This window comes from Armigeres subalbatus, unplaced genomic scaffold, assembly GCF_024139115.2.
Source record: "Armigeres subalbatus isolate Guangzhou_Male unplaced genomic scaffold, GZ_Asu_2 Contig947, whole genome shotgun sequence".
Lineage (NCBI taxonomy): Eukaryota > Metazoa > Arthropoda > Insecta > Diptera > Culicidae > Armigeres > Armigeres subalbatus.
The window spans coordinates 24,496-33,455 of record NW_026943752.1 but is presented as its reverse complement, the minus strand read 5'-3'; the positions used below and the strand labels follow the sequence as shown (position 1 = coordinate 33,455).

The 8,960-nt window shown below is 40.5% G+C and overlaps 1 long non-coding RNA gene across 1 annotated transcript; it reads left to right on the top strand.

Annotated features, from left to right (window-relative positions):
• Positions 1-1,647: 1,647 nt before the first annotated feature.
• Positions 1,648-2,905, top strand: LOC134204895 (uncharacterized). Its single transcript, XR_009978009.1, has 3 exons — positions 1,648-1,863; positions 2,063-2,152; positions 2,217-2,905. It is a non-coding gene; the product is annotated as an uncharacterized LOC134204895 (long non-coding RNA).
• The last annotated feature ends 6,055 nt before the right edge of the window (positions 2,906-8,960 follow it).

Below are 8,960 nucleotides of genomic sequence, written 5' to 3'. Positions count from 1 at the left end.
CTCGACCATTCGTTGAAATGGGTCGCAAAGAAAACTCCAAGCATCGGCATCGGCTGATGAGCAACCAATTTGCTCCAAGTGGCCGCCACATGCTGATCCAGACCCGTCGGAGATCAACGCTAGGCTACAAGCAAACAACAAGTATTCTGTTTTGCCGAACCAACAAGTACCCACCAAAGTAAAAATTCCTCCCATCTCCATCTCGTCGAAAGATGTCGTCTCGGTTCGCAACATCGGCATCGGCTGATGAGCAACCAATTTGCTCCAAGTGGCCGCCACATGCTGATCCAGACCCGTCGGAGATCAACGCTAGGCTACAAGCAAACAACAAGTATTCTGTTTTGCCGAACCAACAAGTACCCACCAAAGTAAAAATTCCTCCCATCTCCATCTCGTCGAAAGATGTCGTCTCGGTTCGCACCGAGCTTGCCAAGAAACAGATCCATCCTCTGTTCAAGCTGTGCAGTGTGGGCACGACGTTTATATGCAACACTGCAGCCGACTATCAGTTTGTCGGTAAATAATTGTTGAACCAAAAGTGTGAATTTTACACGCACGATGTTCCCGGAACGAAGCCTCTGAAGTCATTATTCGTGGCCTTCCGGAATACACCCCGGAGGCAATCATCGAAGAATTGCAAGCCATCAAACTGAAACCAATCAAGGTGATCTGTTAGAAGCAGCCTCCGCGATGTGCTGTATCTGGCGCACTTGGAGAAGGGCTCCATGACAATGGCGAAAATTTAGAAAGCATGGGCACTTTTCCAACTTATAATTGAGGAGTGGGAGAGATACCACCCGAAGAAACGCGACGTAACGCAGTGTGGCAACTGCAATACACCGAGGAAGCGATCTCGCAGGCGATCAATATGTACCAGTCGTCTGTCAGGTAAGCAATGACCTAATCCTTGACACACTCACCAAAGATTTGATCCGTCTGCGAAATGTTAAACGAAGACAGTTTCAACGTACCGGTTTTTTAAGACCGAATGTAATCGTATGACCAAAATTATTAAGACTAGAATGGTGGACCACAGAAATAACGATTTTTCTAATAAGATCAGCGCTCTCCCAATCTGTGCTAAGCCGTTCTGGAAATTGACAAAAAATTTGAACCAAACCTCGTTCCATTCCACCGGTGATCCCGTTAGATAACAATGACTCTATGGATCTGTGGAACTCCGTTATATGCTCCGGCGGAATAGTCGGACGAAAGGCCGTCCGAATTCATCACCCGAATCGCAGCTAGCTCTGTGGAGTAACTTACCTCAACGTGTGCACTGGACAACGGTCAGCATGAGAAAGAGGTCGATTGTTCGGGCGTCATGCTGTCGAGCCCGAAGCCGAGCCGGCGTGCGTCCGTTATACGACATATGGTGTGCCCTAGTGTGTTCGGTTATATGATTGAACTAGACTATCTTTGATCGGGCAATCCATGTTCCACATCCCCCTCCATCTCCCCTTAAAACATTGAATGTTTTGAATTGTTCGTAATTTGAATTCTTATAATTATAATTTTCATTTTGTTTATGCCATTTTTCTTTGCATTTAAGAAAAAAAAAGAGCGTGAAAATGTTTTTTTTTTATGTGAGCCGTTCAATTAATTTTGAAGACCACTGTATATCGTATTTCACGTTGCTTTACTACGGGCCGACGTCTTTTTTTTCACTGGGATCATTATGACGTTTACGCTCTCGTTTTCGTTGAATGGGTTGAATGAGAATGAGAGAACAGAACATCGCAAGAGAAAGGTGAATGAAAACTGTAAATATAAACGGTAATGTTAGTTTTCTTGGAATAATAACGGCTTCCAGGATGTCTGCACGAATACCATGTTCACCAATACCAGCAATAACAATATGGTGTAAGTGAACTTATGGGCCAAACACAATTGATACGTTTGCGTGCGTTTTGACAGTTTTCCCATGGGAAAACTGTCAAAACGCACGCAAACGTACCAATTGTGTTTGACCCATTACAGAGTTTATTTTGAATGTAAACAAAAACATCTAATTCCTTCAATTATAACTTTGTGCTGGTGATTTACCCATCAATTTTCCAAGTATGACAAACACCAAATATGCGGAATTGTACCTGCATCGAAGACGAAGGCCCCGCGCATATCCTAAAAAATGGAAATATACAACCAAAAGGTGAGTTTAGTATGCTGCAAATAGTGAATATTTTTTTAAACTAGTTCTTTGGTTTTTTTTTTAGACATCTTAATGTTGTGATATGGACAGGAGAACAACCTGGAATCGGATAGCTATCGAAACCATCGAAACTGATTGATAAAGGCAGTGAAAGAGGAGATAAGTTGTGCTATTTCTGTGTGAACGTACGAAGTGTAATTCAATAAATGTTCAAAACGATGTTTATTTTATCAATTCAAGGATAACGGCAAAAAGGTTAACAATCAAATGTTTAACATTATTCTTCTAGTGAGCGCACATAGTTTTGTAAGTATGTTGGAGCTTTTCTATTTCGTGATGGACGTGCTGAAGTTTCTGTATCCAAACGAGCCTTTTGGTGGTCATCTGCGCGCCAATCTGTGACTTTTTTAGTTTGCGTGACATTCCTTCTGAGGATTTGTCCTTCATCGTTGCACAGTACCAGGTTACCATTATTCTCTTCTAGAACTGTGTATTTTTGGGGGGCGAACCTCGCTTCACCCTTAGCTTTGCAAGTTCGTTCAACGATTACTGTATCACCCGGCAATACATTGCATTTCCTGGCACCTCTCCTGACATCTTCCCGTTGTTTTCCCTTAAGTTTCGCTTCTGCATCTCTCTTGTCCAAAAGGTTGTCATCGAAGTCGGCTTTCTTGTGGATTAGAAGAGGCAGCCGGCGTTTGATCTTCCTTCCTAGGAAAACTTCTTCGGGTGGGACCCCAGTTACTGCGTGAGCAGCGGCGTTATGAGCGTTGACGGTAGCTCGCAATTCTTCAACAAAATTTGTATTTTGACTTATGGCTGTTGACATTCCCCGGTTTATGAGTTTCATAAAGTTTTCCACTAACCCGTTTTGTTGCGGAAACAAAGGTGTGGAGAAAGTTGTCTGGATGCCTCTCTCGAGGCAATAGTTTGAGTATTCTGTACCGTTGAAAGGGGGACCATTATCGGAACGGATGGTCTTGGGAAAACCTTCCCTTTCGAAAACTTCTTCTAAAACTCGCTTCGTATGTTCAAAACTTGTGGATTTGACCGGTCGTGCTATCACGTAACGGGAACGGTAGTCGATAATCACCAACACTGAAATTCCGTTAAACTTCATATATGGTCCATTGAAGTCTAAAGCAATAGTTTCCCACACGGACTGTGGAGCAAATATCCTTTTCATCGGTGTCGGTTTTTCGGGTTTACCGTTCATCGCACATGTTTGACATGATTTTACCCACTTTTCGGCTGCGCTTGACATTCCAGGCCACCAGACGCGCTCTGAGGATACTTTTCTGCTTTGCCACCATTGGATGACCGTCATGTGCTAGCTCCAGGGTTCTTTCCCGAAGTGGTTCTGGGATAACAGCACAGCCGTTTTTAATAAGGATTCCATTTTTGACAGATAAGTCGGCGGCGACTGCTTGGAACTTTCTCAGTTCTAAGGGCCAGATATCTGTTGCTAAGGAGTTTATTACCCCTTGGAGTTCCTGGTCATTTGATGTAGCGTCTATGATTTCGTGTTCCGTTAAGAATCCCACGGCATTAACTTCCAAACAAGCAATCTCCCATGGACTATGGTGCTCATCAAACGGCGCATCGTCCCCGACGTATAGCCTGGATGAAGGGTCGGCGATATTCTCTCTACCTCGTACATATTCCACATCGTAGTCGTAGGGGCTTAGCCTGAGTGCCCAGCCATCCGCTCTTGTTAAAGCACGTTTCGAGCCTTCGTTTGTGCGATTCAAGATGAATGCCACTCCTTCGGCATCAGTTCGTAGAGTGAAGTGCCGGTCTCTATAGGCGGAGCACTCCCAGGAGGCGGCATACTTTCTCAGTTTGCAGACGACACATCTATCATCTACAAAGGTAGAGTGATCAGAGCTCTCAAATCGAAGCTCCAACAAGGCCTAGATGTCCTGACAGAGTACTTCACCAACTGGAAGATCTGCATCAACGCAGCGAAAACCCAGACCATCCTCTTTTCCCACTCACAATCCCCCAGACTTATTCCGGCTGTAGATTGTAAAATCGTTTTGAACGACACATCAGTGGAATGGGCCAACACGGCGGATTACCTTGGCCTGACACTAGACAACAAGCTGCTCGATAAAACGGATACTAAATGCAATCTGCTATTGAAACTTCTGTATCCTCTAATCAACCGAAAGTCGACCCTGTCATAGAACAATAAACTTGTTGTCTACAAACAGATCATTCTTCCCGTCATTGAATACGGTATGCCAGTTTGGTAGAGTTGCGCGAAAACACATCACTTAAAACTCCAGAGAGCCCAGAATAAGTTCCTCCGGATGATTCTAAACGCTCCGTATAGAATGCGGAATACCACAGTACATCGGTTGGCCGATTGAAAACTTTAGAGGATCGCTTTGGTGAGTCCCTTCAAAGGTTTAGGGCACGCTGCCAAATTTCTGAGCACCAGATTATGCGCGATCTGATTCACTAAGTATTTTCAAATTTAAGTCAAGTTAGGTAGGCTCTATTAAATTTTACATTTCAAACTAAACCATACCCAAGTAACATTTCAAGTTTTATTCCGCTCTAGGAAAGGTTTTCAAGATCAATTTATAAGATCTAACAATAAAACCGAATAATACACGGCAACCTTCGGATGACCTCTATAAGAGTAAGATATTGCCAAGTGGCCCTCTCCAGATAACCACTATAAACCTATCATAAGAGCATTTAGAAACCTTTTTTAAACCACCCGCAAAAAAAGGGAATTTGGCTGCGGCAGCTGTCAAAATGTTGCTTTGAAAAAAGAGAAACAAAACTTTACAGAAAAATAATAACAAAATGGATTTTTGATGGAAGTTATGATGATGACAACAAAATAATATTTGCTTTCAGGTTTGTTTTTCGATTTACTGCCATTGAAAATGAGGTGCGCGTCCGATTTCATGGTCAAAGCTGGAGAAAAAATAAGGTTGAACACCACGCGCCGGCAATATAACGCACCTCAGGGAAATATATTGAAAATATTTATTACCACATTATCTAAGATGTCTGCTAAATTGATTAGTACTTTTACCGAAATTATTAATAAGTAAAATTTGTTATCAGAAAAGGCATGATACGCGGTGAAAATTACGTTTAATCGTAAATTTCAGTGATATTTATCACTGACTTCGAAATGCATTTCCATTTTCAATATGGCCATCATGGAATTTGATCAGAAAATTTTCGCTTTTTTCAAACACCGTCATAAACTCTTCGCAATGCAAACATTCTTATGGGGGTAATTCATTTGACCACATTATGACCAAAAATAGAAGCTTTATCCAAGCGTTGAGAATTAGATTTATTACGCTCTTTATCACAACCATAGATCTGTTCATATGGTCAACAAGCATTTGACGTTTGAAGCTTTTTTCAGCAGATTTATGAGAGGTTTATTGATAGCGATAAGAGCGCCAATAAAACTGAGCAATTAGCTTGGTGACTGCTGTCATAAGTCTGCAATAAGAATTAGATAAATCCAAGAAGCATGGAAATTGTTACTTGGGTAGCTCATTAGAGCAAACCGAATACCTAGTTTAAAATAACGAAATCTCATTGCAACAAAACCAAAATACTAATGTAAATGAAAGCTGCAGTGCCCTAAGATGCTGACCAATTAAAATGTAAGAAAATTTTCAAGACTAAAATAAATAAAATAAAAAGAAACCTATCGGAAAAAAGGCAATAAAGTTCCTTCGGAAAACTTTCTAGTCTGCGCGATGGAATCAAAAATATTTTAAATAGTCTTTTTGAAGCAAAATATGTTTTGTGTTTTAATCTTTCTGACCTGCAAACGATTATCTAGAGCTTCTTAGTGGAATGTGAGAACTTGTAACTTCAAAGGTGCGTATTGGGTCCCTTCTCATTGCTCGATCCCGGGCAATAAGAAAGCGGACTCCCTGGCTAAGGTGGGCGCTATGGAAGGCGATATTTACGAGCGGCAAATCGCCTTTGATGATTTTTTTTACAATAGCTCATCAGGAGACCTTGATCAGTTGGCAGCAGAAATGGAAAAGTGGAGACATGGGTAGATGGCTGCATTCTATTCTCCCTCAGGTATCGAAGAGACTATGGTTCAAAGGGTTGAATTTGGGACGTGATTTCATTCGAACCATGTGTAGACTAATGTCTAATCACTACTCGCTAAATGCACATACGTTTCGAATTGGGCTTTCTGGAAGCAATCTCTGTATCTGTGGCAACTATCAGGATATCGAGCATGTCGTGTGGGGGTGCGTCGAGCATCGTGAAACCAGGTCTGAGCTGACTGAAACTGTTCGGGTCCGAGGAAAACAAATAAAACCCGTTCGGGAAGTGTTAGCGGGCCTTGATTTAGAGTATATGAACCTAATCAATTTGTTTTTGAAAGAGATTGATGTTAGAATTTGAATCTTTGTGTGTCCCCTGTATGTAGCATTTCCCCTACTAAGTGTCCTCTTCTTTTCGTTGTCTCCTTTTTTGTTTTTGTTTCTCTTCCATTACAGATCAATGCAAAGTCCACCATCAAACCAAGTCAACAACATCGCAATCAATAAATTTAAAACCCTAAAGCCCCTCCTTTTCCTATTGTGTATTTGTCATCCCTAACCTCGAGTCAGTCGCGCTACTGTACGTCGGCTACTCAAACTAACTGTACTTGTAAAAAGAATCACAAGAATTGTAAAATAATTTGTATGAAAAACACATATTTCCGGCTCCGTAATGGCAAATGGCAAATGAGCCTTCTAAATAAACGCAAGATTAAAAAGCCAAATTTATCCCCCAGTGGTGATTATGCCTTTCCCGATTCAATGTGTTGAATTCGAATTAGTATGGTAAATGAACGTAAATTGCCTACATTTAGGCGGTTAATAGCTTTGATGCGATTATATCACGCTGCTTAAAAATAACTCAACTATAAGAGTAATGGATTGCGTCACGGCTAAATTGATTAATGATTTAAAATGTGCATGTACACAGTGTATTTGATAAAAGAAAAATATAAATATTATTCAAACCGCATGAAATATTAGCAAACAAAAACAATAGTGTCCAACTAGGAAAGTTTCTCCGTCGAATGAAACTAGTTGCACTCGAATCGGTCAAGTCCTTCTATATGAAACGTGTTTAACAATAAAAAATTCCCGGGGCTACACACATACACACACACACACACACACACACACACAGTCAGACATGTGCTCAGTTTTTCGAGCTGAGTCGATTGGTATATAACACTATGGGTCTCCGAGCCTTCTATCAAAACTTGGCTTTTGGAGTGAAATTATAGCCTTCTGGTACAACTTTGTTGTACGAGAAAGGCAAAAAAGGTGCGTATTCTGACCTCAAGAGAAATTCAGTGTCACGTATTCAACACGACATCTTGTCCAGTTTTTTTGTGTTTCTTAGGTTTCATATGCTCCATCGTGATTGTCGGCCACTGTGTGCCGCCGGTCGGTTTTGAAGTAGACCTGTGCGCCGGTCATATCATCGGCGGCGGCGGCGTGGTGGTCACTTTTGCCCCGGCGGCGGCGGCGTCACGGCGGCGCGCCGTTGAGTTTTATCGGCGGCGGCGGCGGCGGCGTGAACCGGTGTGGATGAAAAAATAAATGGTTGAAAAAATCAATTTTACCGCGGATTTTTGGATTAATGCGGTTTGATTCACACGGTAGGAATCGCCCGTATAAAAACCGACTTCAGTGAATTAAAATTGCAATATTCTGCGTATGCCGATCATCAAACAGCACACTCAAAATAGTCAATTGCCGACGATACTAATCAATACCTGATTTCAAAATATTATTTGAATAACCACTATTTTGTTACTCTTTGATTTTGATTAATCAAATTTTAACAATAAACCTGCTTCACTTTTTCGTGATCCCTAAGTGTTAAGAATTAGATTTCGGTGTCATAGAACAAATTGGTAGTAACTTTGTTCAAAAGTTATTTTCAATTTAGGATTTAGATACACTTCAGTCGTTTTGATCTCAAAATAACTAAGTTTCAGAAAAAATCTAATATTTTCCTGAAATTTGCCTAAATATGCCAAAAAAGCTCTTGGTGGAGTTTCTGAAAGAATTTCTGGAGGAAACTATGATTTTTTTTTAATTCCTACAGGCATTTCTCAGTAAATTTCATTAGGAATTCCTTCGTAAAATCCTATGACAATGTCTGCAGAATTTTTCTTTTTTTGGAAAGAATAATCCATTCAGGTTCTCTTTGGGAAATTCCATTAGTAAAACATAAAATATTCCTGCAGGGATTCATTCGGAAATTTATCAAAGAATGAACTATTTTTTTATGGAGTTCCTAAGAGAATTTTCTAAAGGACTTTCCAAGAAAACTTCTGAAGTAGTGTTGGAAAGTGTAGTAGGAATCTTTTAAGAAAATTTTGAGCAAAGCACAGTATTTAGCACAGTATTTTCAACTCAAACACTTTGAGAATTTGATAATCTGCATCTTTTATCGTCCATGATTCATGGCCGTACAGGACGACTGGACGAATCAACGATGTGTACAGAGCTAGTTTTGTCAGTGTCTGTAGGTAGCTTCATGAAGTTACAAAAGAATTTTCTGGAGGAATTTTCAAAGGATTACCCTTAGAAATTCTCTATTAAATTGCTTAAAGTAGTTTTGGAAGAATTTCTATGGGAATTTCAGGAAAACAATTATTATCAAGGAACTTGATAAGGAACTCCTAGAGGAATTAATAAAAAAAATCCGAAGGAATATCAAATTGATTTTCAAAGAAATTCCAAAGCAAAATTCCGAAGCTGACAGAAATTTCCGAAGTAATCCGTTG